Raw genomic sequence first — 14,994 nt, 5'->3', positions numbered from 1 at the left:
CCCTCTAGAGTCCACTGACCTCTTCATTTGCTGGATTTGCAGTGTAAGTATGATTTTCCTCCGTGAGTGGGCTGTAAGGTAAGTCAGTTGTTCGTTGTACCAGAGATATAAGCATGCCCTTGAGCCAATTTTGCCTTGATGATCATTGTTGCAGTTTATAGGTTTTACAGCTAGAAATATTGATTGTGTGTCTCCCTACCCTCACCACTTGACAGTTTAAACAACACCTTCCAAAGGCAAGAGATCGTCTTCAGGAAGTCTTCCAGTTTGAGTTGAGTCAGTTTCAATTTGATTCCTACAAGTCCTATTTCTAAACTGTAGTGTGTTCAGCACACTACCTTCAAGTTCTGGGATGGAATCATTAGAAAGAGCAATAGCCTATTTTATGTTAGGAGGTTCTTTGACTTCTCTAACCAGGAACTTGAAGGAAGGTTTTCCATGCTTGTCCCAAGTGTTTTTGTTAGGTAACGCATGGCATTATAATCCAAACTAGCACGACTTCTTTTATTCATGCTTTTTTTTTTAACTTGAGTATTTCTTATTTACATTTCAAGTGTTATTCCCTTTCCCAGTTTCCAGGCAAACATCCCCCTAATCCCTTCCCCTCCCCTTCTTTATGGGTGTTCCCCTCCCCATCCTCCCACCATTGCCGCCCTCCCCCCATTGCCGCCCTCCCCCCAACAATCACATTCACTGGGGGTTCAGTCTTAGCAGGACCAAGGGCTTCCCCTTCCACTGGTGCTCTTACTAGGATATTCATTGCTACCTATGAGGTCAGAGTCCAGGGTCAATCCATGTATAGTCTTTAGGTAGTGGCTTAGTCCCTGGAAACTCTGGTTGCTTGGCATTGTTGTTCATAAGGGGTCTCGAGCTCCTTCAAGCTCTTCCAGTTCTTTCTCTGATTCATTCAATGGGGGTCCCGTTCTCAGTTCAGTGGTTTGCTGCTGGCATTCGCCTCTGTATTTGCTGTATTCTGGCTGTGTCTCTCAGGAGCGATCTACATCCGGCTCCTGTCGGCCTGTACTTCTTTGCTTCATCCATCTTGTCTAATTGGATGGCTGTATATGTATGGGCCACATGTGGGGCAGGCTCTGAATGGGTGTTCCTTCTGTGTCTGTTTTAATCTTTGCCTCCCTATTCCCTGCCAAGGGTATTCTTGTTTCCCTTTTAAAGGAGTGAAGCATTCACATTTTGATCATCCGTCTTGAGTTTCATGTGTTCTAGGCATCTAGGGTAATTCAAGCATTTGGGCTAATAGCCACTTATCAATGAGTTCATACCATGTGTGTTTTTCTGTGATTGGGTTACCTCACTCAGGATGGTATTTTCCGGTTCCAATCATTTGCCTACGAATTTCATAAAGTCATTGTTTTTGATAGCTGAGTAATATTCCATTGTGTAGATGTACCACATTTTCTGTATCCATTCCTCTGTTGAAGGGCATCTGGGTTCTTTCCAGCTTCTGGCTATTATAAATAAGGCTGCTATTTTCTAAGTAAGCATAACACAATAACTTTCCCTACCAGTTTTCCAAACATTGTTAGTGTTATTTATTCCTCTTCCTTCCCTCTCCCTTTGTATTATCCTCCATTTCTCCTCATTGTTATAACTCTATTTTTAGAGAACATCTCCTTTAGCAGTTTATGTTCTTAATTATGTTTTTGTAATTTAACTCATATAGTTCTCTTGATAATTTTTCCAGTCATAACACAACCAACAAAGTCTTTAATTTCTAAAACACATTTGAGATGTACATTAAGGCATAAGTTTGTAGAACACATGAAAGCAATTAGAGTGACCCCAGCATTTATCCAATCATCTCCCCTTAGACACTCTAACAGGATCACAAGTGAGAAAGACTGGATGGACTTATGTACTGCAGGAAAAAGAAGGTTCTAAAAAGAGCTTCATTTTTCCTACTTGAACTCGTCTATTCTTTTTTTTTTTTATTAACTTGAGTATTTCTTATATACATTTCGAGTGTTATTCCCTTTCCCGGTTTCCGGGCAAACATCCCCCTCCCCCCTCCCCTTCCTTATGGGTGTTCCCCTCCCAACCCTCCCCCCATTGCCACCCTCCCCCCATAGACTAGTTCACTGGGGGTTCAGTCTTAGCAGGACCCAGGGCTTCCCCTTCCACTGGTGCTCTTACTAGGATATTCATTGCTACCTATGGGGTCAGAGTCCAGGGTCAGTCCATGTATAGTCTTTAGGTAGTGGCTTAGTCCCTGGAAGCTCTGGTTGCTTGGCATTGTTGTACTTTTGGGGTCTCGAGCCCCTTAAGCTCTTCCAGTTCTTTCTCTGATTCCTTCAATAGGGGACCTATTCTCAGTTCAGTGGTTTGCTGCTGGCATTCGCCTCTGTATTTGCTGTATTCTGGCTGTGTCTCTCAGGAGCGATCTACATCCGGCTCCTGTCAGTCTGCACTTCTTTGCTTGATCCATCTTGTCTAATAGGGTGGCTGTATATGTATGGGCCAAATGTGGGGCAGGCTCTGAATGGGTATTCCTTCAGTCTCTGTTTTAATCTTTGCCTCTCCCTTCCCTGCCAAGGGTATTCTTTTTCCTCATTTAAAGAAGGAGTAAAGCATTCACATTTTGATCATCTGTCTTGAGTTTCGTTTGTTCTAGGGATCTAGGGCAATTCAAGAATTTGGGCTAATAGCCACTTATCAATGAGTGCATACCATGTATGTCTTTCTGTGATTGGGTTAGCTCACTCAGGATGATATTTTCCAGTTCCAACCATTTGCCTACGAATTTCATAAACTCGTTGTTTTTGATAGCTGAGTAATATTCCATTGTGTAGATGTACCACATTTTCTGTATCCATTCCTCTGTTGAAGGGCATCTGGGTTCTTTCCATTTTCTGGCTATTATAAATAAGGCTGCGATGAACATAGTGGAGCACGTGTCTCTTTTATATGTTGAGGCATCTTTTGGGTATATGCCCAAGAGAGGTATAGCTGGATCCTCAGGCAGTTCAATGTCCAATTTTCTGAGGAACCTCCAGACTGATTTCCAGAATGGTTGTACCAGTCTGCAACCCCACCAACAATGGAGGAGTGTTCCTCTTTCTCCGCATCCTCGCCAGCATTTGCTGTCACCCGAGTTTTTGATCTTAGCTATTCTCACTGGCGTGAGATGAAATCTCAGGGTTGTTTTGATTTGCATTTCCCTTATGACTAAAGATGTTGAACATTTCTTTAGGTGTTTCTCAGCCATTCGGCATTCCTCAGCTGTGAATTCTTTGTTTAGCTCTGAACCCCATTTTTTAATAGGGTTATTTGTTTCCCTGCGGTCTAACTTCTTGAGTTCTTTGTATATTTTGGATATAAGGCCTCTATCTGTTGTAGTATTGGTAAAGATCTTTTCCCAATCTGTTGGTTGCCGTTTTGTCCTAACCACAGTGTCCTTTGCCTTACAGAAGCTTTGCAGTTTTATGAGATTCCATTTGTCGATTCTTGATCTTAGAGCATAAGCCATTGGTGTTTTGTTCAGGAAATTTTTTCCAGTGCCCATGTGTTCCAGATGCTTCCCTAGTTTTTCTTCTATTAGTTTGAGTGTGTCTGGTTTGATGTGGAGGTCCTTGATCCACTTGGACTTAAGCTTTGTACAGGGTGATAAGCATGGATCGATCTGCATTCTTCTACATGTTGCCCTCCAGTTGAACCAGCACCATTTGCTGAAAATGCTATCTTTTTTCCATTGGATGGTTTTGGCTCCTTTGTCAAAAATCAAGTGACCATAGGTGTGTGGGTTCATTTCTGGGTCTTCAATTCTATTCCATTGGTCTATCTGTCTGTCTCTGTACCAATACCATGCAGTTTTTATCACTATTGCTCTGTAATACTGCTTGAGTTCAGGGATAGTGATTCCCCCTGAAGTCCTTTTATTGTTGAGGATAGCTTTAGCTATCCTGGGTTTTTTGTTATTCCAGATGAATTTGCAAATTGTTCTGTCTAACTCTTTGAAGAATTGGATTGGTATTTTGATGGGGATTGCATTGAATCTGTAGATTGCTTTTGGTAAAATGGCCATTTTTACTATATTAATCCTGCCAATCCATGAGCATGGGAGATCTTTCCATCTTCTGAGGTCTTCTTCAATTTCTTTCCTCAGTGTCTTGAAGTTCTTATTGTACAGATCTTTTACTTGCTTGGTTAAAGTCAATTCTTTATGTACTGTAAGGTTCCAGTTTGCTACAAGTGTGTTTCTAATAATTGTTGTGGATGCCCCAACTCCTTTCAGGGTCCAAGCAGTCATTCCCTCATGCTAAGGTATGAGGCTATTGACTCCAAGTTAATACTACAGGTATGTTCCTTGGCCAGGAAGAACTACCTTACCAAAGTGTGAAATGACCTCTGTGGAATAATGCAATCTGAAGATGAGTTGTAACTTGGGACTTGGTTGTCTCAGTCAACACAAACCTGGCAGGGTTATGCCAGGTTTAGATTGAGTAAGGCGTGTTCTGAACCTTCTTAAGAAACTGAATTGCATTGACTCCTTCCTCTAGCCAACACATTAATTTCATGGCCTTGCTGGGGTTGAATTTGAGAACTCCACAGTGAAACTTCCACTTAAAAATCCCTAACTGAGATTTGTCGGTGACAATATTTTTTTTTAAAAAACATTTTGTGTGTGTGTGTATGTGTGTGTGTACATGTGTGTATATGTGTGTGTATGTGTGTAAGTGTGTGTATGTGTGTGTATGTGTTTGTGTATGTGTATATGTGTGTATGTGTGTGTATGTGTGTGTATATGTGTGTATATGTGTGTGTTTGTGTGTATGTATGTGTGTGTAAGTGTGTGTATGTGTGTGTATGTGTGTGTATATGTGTGCATGTATGTGTATGTGTGTTTGTGTTTGTGTATGTGTGTATGTATGTGTATGTGTGTTTGTGTATGTGTGTTTGTGTGTGTGTGTGTGTGTGTGTGTGTGTTAGGTGGTCTGCTCTTCTAGGTGTAGTTGGGGAAAAAATGAAGAGGAAGCTCCCCCATGAAGACAGTGGGAATTGCAGAAGTTATTTTGATAGCAGGTATTTTGACTGTGCCTGAGATCTGTATGTGACTAGGAGAGTTATTTACAAATTATATGTACCTAGCAATAAGAGAAAACTCAGTGGAATCATTATTTTTATATTTTATATTGTGTTCTAGAATTTTTGACCTATTGGTTAATTAATGACAATTTCTCTCTAGATTTCTTCATCAATTTGGTAACTTGAAGGAAGAGTGATGCAAACAAAGTTCATGCTTATTTTAATTTTATCAGAGTACAGTCCATACTCCAAATCTGCAATTTCTTTATTTAAAAATGCATTATCATTTTTGTTGTTGTTGCAACAGTGGGAACTGGACATAGGCATATGAATCTATGCAAATGCATTGCCAGTGTGTTATACTCCTAACTCCCAGATGACTATGGCTTTTCATTTGTGTATATTAAAATTATTATGCTTATGTTAAATGTATGTATGGAGGAGTGTCTAACTAAATTTTAAAATAGATAATAACTCTAATCTTTTTATATTTTATTAAATTGGGTATTTCTTATTTACATTTCAAATGTTATTCCCTTTCCCGGTTTCCTGACCAGCAGCCTCCTAACCCCTCCCTCTCCTTTTCTATATGGGTGTTCCTCTCCCCACATTACACCCTTCATCAATCCCCTACATTGGTTGTCCAACCTTGGCAGGACCAAGGACTTCCCCTTCCACTGGTGCCCCAACAAGGCTATTCACTGCTACCTATGCAGTTGGAGCCCAGGGTCAGTCCATGTATAGTCTTTAGGTAGTGGCTTAGTCCCTGGAACCTCTGGTTGGTTGGCATTGTTGTTCTTATGGGGTCGCAAGCCCCTTCAAGCTCCTCCAGACCTTTCTCTGATTCCTCCAATGGGAGTCCCATTCTCAGAACAGTGGTTTGTTGCTGGCATTCGCCTCTGTATTTGACATGTTCTGGTTGCATCTCTTAGGAGAGATCTACATCCAGTTCCTGTCAGCATGAACTTCTTAGCTTCATCCATCTTGTCTAATTTTGGTGGCTGTATGGGCCAAATGTGGGGCAGGCTCTGAATGGCTGTTCCTTCAGTCTCTGCTCCAAACTTTGCCTCCCTATCCCTTCCTATGGATATTTTTTGTTCCCCTTTTAAAGAAGGAGTGAAGCATCTGAATTTTGGTCATCCTTCTTGAGTTTCATGTGGTCTGTGCATCTTGGGTAATTCGAGCATTTGGGTTAATATCAACTTGTCAATGAGTGCATATTATGTGTATTTTTCTGTGATTGGGTTACCTAACTCAGGATGATATTTTCTAGGTCCATCCATTTGCCTATGAATTTCATGAAGGCATTGTTTTTGATAGCTGAGTAGTATTCCATTGTGTAGATGTACCACATTTTTTAATCCATTCCTCTTTTGAAGGACATCTGGGTTCTTTCCAACTTCTGGCTATTATAAATAAGGGTGTTATGAACATAGTGGAGCACATGTCTTTGTTGTATGTTGGAGCATCTCTTGGTTATACGCCCAGGAGTGGTATAGCTGGGTCCTCAGATAGTACAATGTTCAATTTTCTGTGGAACCTCCAGACTGATTTCAGCAAAGTGGCTTGTACCAGTTTGCAATCCCACCAACAGTGGCGGAGTGTTCCTCTTTTCACATCCTTGCCAGCATCTGCTGTCATCTGAGATTTTGATCTTAGCCATTCTGACTTGTGTGAGGTGGAGTCTCAGGGTTATTTTGATTTGTATTTCCCTGATGACTAAGGATGTTGAACGTTTCTTTAGGTTCTTCTATATTCTCAGTCATTCGATATTACTCAGCCAGGAATACTTTGTTTAGCTCTGTATCCCACTTTTAATAGGATTATTTGGCTCTCTGGAGTCTAACTTCATGGGTTCTTTGTATATTTTGGATATTAGCCCTCTATCAGATATAGGATTGGAAAAGATCTTTTCCCAATCTGTTGGTTACCATTTTGTCCTAACAACAGTGTCCTTTGCCTTACAGAATCTTTGCAGCTTTATGAGATCCCATTTGTCGATTGTTGATCTTAGAGCATAAGCCATTGGTGTTCTCTTCAGGAAATTTTTTCCAGTGCCCATGTATTTGAGACTCTTCCCCACTTTCTTTTCTATTAGATTGAGTGTTTCTGATTTGATGTGGAGGTCCTTGATCTACTTGGACTTAAGCTTTGTACAGGGTGATAAGAATGGATCGATTTGCATTCTTCTCCATGCTGACCTCCAGTTGAACCAGCACCATTTGCTGAAAATGCTATCTTTTTTCCATTGGATGCTTTTGACTACTTTGTCAGAAATCAAGTTACCATAGGTGTGTGGGTTCATTTCTGGGTCTTCAATTCTGTTCCATTGGTCTATCTGCCTGTCTCTGTACCAATACCATGCAGTTTTTATCACTATTGCTCTGTAATACTGCTTGAGGTCAGGGAAGGTGATTAGCCCAGAAGTCCTTTTATTGTCGAGGATACCGTTAGCTATCCTGAATTTTTTATTATTCCAAATGAATTTGCAAATTTTTGTTTCTATCTCTATGAAGAATTGGATTGAAATTTTGATGGGGATTGCATTGAATCTGTAGATTCCTTTTGTCATTTTTACTATATTAATCCTGCTGATCCATGAGCATGGGAGTTCTCTTTATTTTCTGAGATCTTCTTCAATTTCTTTCTTCAGAGACTTGAAATTCTTACCATACCAGTGTTTCACTTGCTTGATTAAAGTCACACTGAGGTATTTTATATTATTTGGGATTATTATGAACGGTGTCCTTTCCCTAATTTCTTTCTCAGCCTGTTTATCTTTTGTGTAGAGGAAAGCTACGGATTTGTTTGAGTTAATTTTTAGCACTTTGCTGAAGTTGTTTATCAGGTTTAGTAGTTCTCTGGTGGAACTTTTGGGGTCACTTAATTAGACTATCATATCATCTGCAAACAGTGATATTTTGACTTCTTCCTTTCCAATCTGTATCCCTTTGACCTCTTTTTGTTGTCTGATTGCTCTGGCTAAGACTTTGAGAAAAATATTGAATAAGTAGGGAGAGAGTGGGCAGCCTCGTCTAGTCCCTGATTTTAGTGAGATTGCTTCAAGTTTCTCTCTACTAATATTTCTCTTGTTTTGCAAAATTGTTTTTATTCATGCCACAGTGTAATTAAACTGATTAGATTATGTGTAGTCCATAGATCTCTAGATTAGCATGTGAGACAGATTACATAGGAAGTAGAGAACTTTGATTCAGGCCCACCATCAGTTTTAGGTCACTGTAATTGAGTACACGATGTAGGCTATGTGGGAAGGATAGAGATATTTACTTTGGCTGGCAGTCCTTGAGGCTGTAGTCCATTGCAACAGCAGCATCATTGGATTGGCCTCTGAAAAGGAAGCACATCATAGTAGGAGCACATGTTGGACTAAGATCTCATATTTCTAGCCAGAATGATCATAAGTAGGAGGAACTTAAGAGAGGATAGGGCTTCTGTTTTCTCACTGAAGAATACATCTCAAATAGATTAAGGACCTGCCATAGGCCTTATTTCCTGAAGATCCATTATGTAACAATACAGTAACTCTGACTGAAAGACACTTGCAGGTTTTTCATGTTAAACTTGATGCATCTCACATGTGAGAGTAAAAGAATTATGTCCATTGCATGGGGCAAAGTACATTCATTCCATTCTTAAGCATCTCAAAGTCTATGCTTTCAGCAATGCTGAATGTCCAAGTCCAAGGTTTTCCACAGGGCAGAGTCAATTGTGAGCTTTTATAACTGGATAAAATGAGAAGAAAAAATTTTAGAGAATTTATGAATTTCCCAAATACAACGCTGTCACAGGCAAGAAACAAGGGTTCCTATTCCAAAAGGCAGCAGGACAATATAAGGCTTAGAATCAGACTGGAACCCAGCAGGGGAAACATAAAATGTGCATTTCCATGTCTGGATGGATTTTAAGTCACACTGTTGTAGAAAGCATGCTTTCTATGTTTCTGGGGGCTCAAGTATTATCCCCAGGTGGAAACTCACAATGCCCATCTTGGGCTGACTCTATACACTGCATGAAGTTTCTTCTACAGACATTTCATACTCTAACATTTCTGTTGTCCTGGTCTCTTTTGAAACTTTCCTCCTACCACTTTATTATATTTTGCTCCATTAGGAGCACTATTCATGTCTCCCGCCTTTCACTATGCTGCCTGTACTGATTGTCTTGCCAGCTTGTCTTTGAAATTTCTGTAGCAACTTCCAGGTTCCAATAACTCTTGGTTCCTGCACACATGCAAAATCAACCCCAAGTTGAAAATGCCATAATGCTTTATTGAGTGAACACAGAAAAAATCAATCTTCATACAGCCCAGGGCATGGAGGACATCTCAGAACGTTTTCCTGAAAGAAATCTGTTCTTGAATGTTTTGCAACAAATTTCTATGTTTCTGAGCCCGGGACAAGTGTAGTGTCTAGATTACTTAGATTCCCTGGAGGCATTTATCATTTTGTCCTGATTCAGGATAGAGAGCTTCACATCTAGGACCAACCTCTTTAATAATTGACCCCTTTCTGACTGCTATTTTCTAGTGGGAAATGGGGGAGGAATAGATCTTGGGGGAGATGGGGAAGAAACTGGGAAGACTAGACAGAGGGGAAACTGTGGTCAGGATATATGAGAGAAGAATGAAAAAAAATAATTGCACCCTCTCTAGTCATACATTTAAATGGCCTTTCTGTCTCTCTTCTAGGTAACCTTAAATTTTGTAAGTCATTCTGCTCTATTTTGCTGATAATTCCAACCATGGGTTTGTCTAAAATCTAGCAGGAATGCCCAAGTTGTAGCCTGAAGGCTTTGCTGTCTTCATATCTATGTCCAATAAACTAATGCATTGCCCTTTCCCTCCAAGGACATCTCAGGGCATGGATGAAAAGCATACAAATTTTGCCATGGGTAACAAGAATAGTCTTTACCCCGGTTCCCATGAAAACTCTTATTTCTATCCAATGACATCCCAGTTTCCTTGTCCTCATCAGAATTATCGGTTTAACATGCCTCTCTGTACATTACTGATCTGAATCCCACTACAGTCCTCTTGTGTCACTGCAAACTTCTTGGATGCAAGTTCCTGACTTGAGTTCCTGCTCTTATTTTCTTTCATGGCAGACTACAAATAAACCCCTTCTTCCTCAAGCTGATTTTAATCATAGTGTTTGATCGCAATAGAAACCCTTACCAAGACATATATTGCTAACAGGAGCCAGGTATTATACTAAGAGTGCTTGCTCTATGAACTTTAAGAACTCTGTGTTAATCCTCAAGACTCAGGTAAAAAAACGTGGGCATAGTAGCATATGTTTGTAATCCCGAGTGCTATTGCATAGATAGGGAATAGGACTGAGGCAGGAGAATCACTGTTGCTGGGTGTTCTTTAGCCTAATGCAGGTTCAGCTGAAGACCTTATCTCAAGGTAAAGGTGAGGAGTGATACAGAAGGACGACTGATGTCCTCCTCTGACGTCTGCATTTGTGCACAGGCATATACACTGCATGCACATATAAGGACACATGTATACAGACATCAGATACACATACTACACATTCAATCATGCACACACAAAAAAGAAACTGGGGAAAATGCCTATACACTTTTACTTTATCATTTTTCCAGATAAATGTCACTTCAAAATTGTCTGGCTTAATGTATTTTCAGTTTTCCAAATGAAGTGGTGTTTAAAATAATAACAGCAGGTCTGTCAAGAGGGTGGAGCAGGTAATGGTACTTGTCATATTGAACTAGTCCCCTTAGTTCAAGCCCCAAAGCTCATCTAAAGGTGGAAAGAGAGAACTAACTCCAGAAAGTTGTCTTATAGCCTCCACATGAGCATTGTGGCACACACATGTGTGTGCATGAACACATGAGCATGCACACACACACGCACACACACATGCACACATGCACACACGCACACACAGAGAGACAGAGAGACAGAGAGACAGAGACAGACAGAGACAGAGACAGACAGAGACAAAGAGAAACAGAAAGGGGGAGAGAGAGAGAAAAACAGAAAGGGAGAGAGAGAGAGAGAGAGAGAGAGAGAGAGAGAGAGAGAGAGAGAGAGAGAGAGAGATTGTTTTTCTTTAGAGCATCATTGGAGTTTGCAATGGTCTTTGCTATTTTGCTTCAGGACCTTGACAATTGTTCTGTGAATGATGGATCTTCAGGTTTCTCATTTATAAAGTTAGCGAAAGCAAAATAAAAATGATAGAAAATATGACTTGATCCAAGTCATATTTTTTTATCCACCAGAGAGCTAGCGTGCTTATGGATATAACTAGGATGTCATAGTTGCCTCAGGAAAAAGGAAGAGCAATGTGGTCGTCCACATCTCTCTGGCAATGCTCAGTCGCAGCAGACGTGCTGGAAGCCTTGCAGTTCTCACGCTGTGTGTAAATAGCGTGTGTGCACTCTCATGTTAGTTATTTTCCCGCTCCTTCTCTTTCCTTCTCTCTTGCTCCTGTTTCTCTAGCTCTCATTTTCTGTCATGGTATTGTATTGTGGACTGAACCTGTCTTCTTACACATTCAAAGTTACACTACCACTGAGTTACTCTCTAAACTCCTTTAAGAGATTCCTGAGTTAAATATCTTGCATTTTCTTGTTTTCTAATAAAAAAACAAACTAATAGAAAAATGTATTTAAAATCTCCTTTGGATTATAAACACTTGGTAATCTAGGAGCTAAATACTATACTAACTGGAGACATATCCTGAGTTAACCAACATTGTATCCGTTAACATCGTATCCCCCAAAGAAAAACACGTAAGTTGTGTGGTGTTCTTCATCATTTATAGTTGTTTTATTTTAATTGTGATATAAAGTATAAGTTAAATAATTAACGCTGATAGTAGACTTTTGTTTAGGATTATTTTATATTTCAGATCCATAAATGAAGTGGCCTGCGATGTTCCGAACAGAGAGCTGGTGATTGCTCACTTCAACAAAGAGAATACGGAACAGATACTTATGGCAAAAAGGTAAGGAAGAGCTAATCTGCTTGGTGTGGCAGTATCTGAAGAAGTCAACTGTTTACAAAATGATCAGGACATGACACGTTTCTATATTAAAATATTTTAATATTCAAAATAGAATTTGTTGTAGTTTCATTCTCTCTACACAGTGACTTCTAGAGGTGGCCCTTAAAGTGTATGGCTGTGCTTTAATACTCCGGAATCCACTCAAAGGTCATACATCTTATCTTGAGGTCAGAGGTACTTAGCATTAATTTTACATTAGAATCACCCGAGGAGCTTTTAAAAACTCTGTAGCTCAAAACTCACCTGCACATATTAAATGAGAGGCTTGGGATGAAGCCTACTCTGATAGTTTAATGCATTCCGAGGTAAGTCTCATGACCAGCTAGGTTGGATTACCTTGAATTTAAGATGTCTGAAATTTCATTTTTAATTTTCTATTTCTAAAATTAGATTTTATACCTTGTTAATAAATAGATATTTTAACTTTTAAAGAGAGTTTTAGCACTGCAGCTAGTTTGTACTCAATGTGTTTAAAGCATTTTAATATACATTGTTCTCACAATGATATAAAATAATATAAAAATGACATTTACTAAGTTCACTTCTTTTTTCTTTCTAGTCAGTTATCTGAATTAAAAGTTTTATATATATATTTTTATAAATATGTAAGATATATATATATATATACATACATATATATGTATATAGACATGGCCAGGGGACAGATGAATATCTAAGTGTAGGTTACCATAGCAACCAAAGATGTTGGATCTCTTTGGAACTCTATTTACAGGTGGTACAATCTGTCTGATATGGGTGTTGGGACCTGAGCTCACGCAGGATCAGTACACATTCTCAACCTCTGAGCCATCCCTCTAGCCTCTGAATTATCTGATATTCCTTCATACCAATTAATAGCAGCACATGTTTTGAAAAGTCACCTATTCTAAATTCTATGCCACAATCTTCAGAGTATTAGTTTTTCTAAGAAAGAAATGATAACTTAACTTTGTCAGTTAATTGATTGATCCTTAAACCCTTTGTTTGGATTTTGTGGTCCTCACTAAATCATATTTTAGAAATGAAATCTGTGGACTTCACAATACTTTTCTTTCTTTCCTCATGGAACATAAAAGACTATGGAATAATCATGTTTGATCTCCCTGCTATTTTAGGGATAGTGACTCATATTTGGGGCAGAAATGCTATTAGACATATCTGTAAAGCTGCTGTTGTCATGTTTTCTACTCCTTTCTGGAACTTAATTTTATTCCTGTATTCTATGTATCTCTTTAGTTACACATGGTTAAAAGATACCTGAAATTCACATTGTTCTATGCTATGTGGTTTGTACATTTATTTTTATATGTTTTTTTAATTTAATTTCCATGACAACTCTATGAATTAGGCATTACATGTGTCATTTTTTTCAAATAGGAAGAGAAATTTAGGTTAAAAAATTAACATCTCTTGGCTGGCAAGTGGGCTTCAATATAGTATCATGTATTAAGTAAGACTATTAATTTCATATATATAATATAGTATTTATATATTATATAATACTTGATTTGTTATATACGTGTGTTTACATATATATATATAGATGTATGGGTGTGTGTGCATGTGCGTATGTGCTTGTGGAGGCTCAAGGTCGAGGTCAGAATGTTGTGTTTTATTTTGCAAATGGCTTTTCACTTCCCTCTTGAGGTAGAGTCTCTCAACTGAATCCAGAGCTCACTGATAAGGTCAGCTTGCTCTGGGAACCCAATTTTACTTTCTTGAGTGCTAGAGCTATGTGTATCCTACCATGCTTACCCAGCATGCCAGGGATCAGAACTTTGGTATTTATATTCACAGAGCAAGCATTTTCAGCACAGAGTCATTTCTCAAACCCTAGCTGAGATTTTCTGTTGTATTACATAGTGATTTTTATATAGTACCTTTTATAAGGTATTTTATTACTTTCCGATTGGTGCACATCCAATGTATATTTAATTACCTAATGACACAGTTTTTCTTCTCATGAATTCCATATATCTGAATAAGCATTGTATTGTATCTTAATGTATTTATGCTACAGACATTTTGGTAACTACTGTGCTGAACACTCATAGATATAAGGCACTGTACAAGCAGTGCATTAGGATTTGAATTTGGAATCTAAGCACCCATGAAATTCACTTTGGAGATTAAATGAATTAAAGCCTATTTGCTAGACTCATTATTGTTAACTTCGAGAGACTATCAACTGACTGGGCAGATTTTCTGATTCACTGACAGAATTTTCCTTGAAGCTTTAGATGGGAGAGATTTTCTCATCGTACAGTAACATGACTGGATGATGGAACTTTCTGATTCATGCTTAAAAGAACTTGCAGATGGATGATGAGACGAGATTATTAGCTATTCTAATAATCCATATGCCTTGTGTATTCCTCATCAACAATTCTGAGTCACGAAACTGCTGCATGCAGATGTGTATTTCTGAAAGTACACACACAAAAAACTGTCAGAAGCACAAAACCACAAAATCAATATACCTCACACCAAATTAGGCTTCTTTCTCTATTCTTACTAACCCTCCACCAAAATAAGAAATTATACATTTCCCTATTTTGGTCAATCACATCAGCTTTTACAAGTGAATGTCCAAATAATGACTGAATGATTCAAAATCATCTTTATTCCCCCAACACTTTTGCTTTCTCTTAAATGTTTCTCTTTAAGGCTTAAGGTGTCTGCCATTCACAGTTTACTTGGGAGATCACTCTTTTATTTCATTTCCTACATTTTTGCCTCTCCATCATCTCTCAATTGCATCTTCCTCACTGTTGCTAGGTCTGCAAGTTCTCATTGATTGCATGCTATACAGTCAGTGCAGCTCTCTTGATCTCACTCCTATCATGTGTTCATAAAACACTGCCTACCTTCTCAGTATTAAATTCAGAATGGCTTCTTT

General features: G+C 38.8%; 1 long non-coding RNA gene across 1 annotated transcript in view; it reads left to right on the top strand.

The window, feature by feature from the left end:
- Positions 1 to 14,994, top strand: part of LOC134478954 (uncharacterized) — a 74,731-nt gene that overhangs the window by 25,668 nt on the left and 34,069 nt on the right. The window contains exon 2 of the long non-coding RNA XR_015621411.1: positions 11,940 to 12,035. This is a non-coding gene — a long non-coding RNA (uncharacterized LOC134478954). The remainder of the gene's footprint in view (positions 1 to 11,939; positions 12,036 to 14,994) is intronic.

This window comes from Rattus norvegicus, chromosome 5, assembly GCF_021556685.1.
Source record: "Rattus norvegicus strain SHRSP/BbbUtx chromosome 5, alternate assembly SHRSP_T2T, whole genome shotgun sequence".
Lineage (NCBI taxonomy): Eukaryota > Metazoa > Chordata > Mammalia > Rodentia > Muridae > Rattus > Rattus norvegicus.
This window is presented reverse-complemented; position numbering and strand designations above follow the sequence as displayed.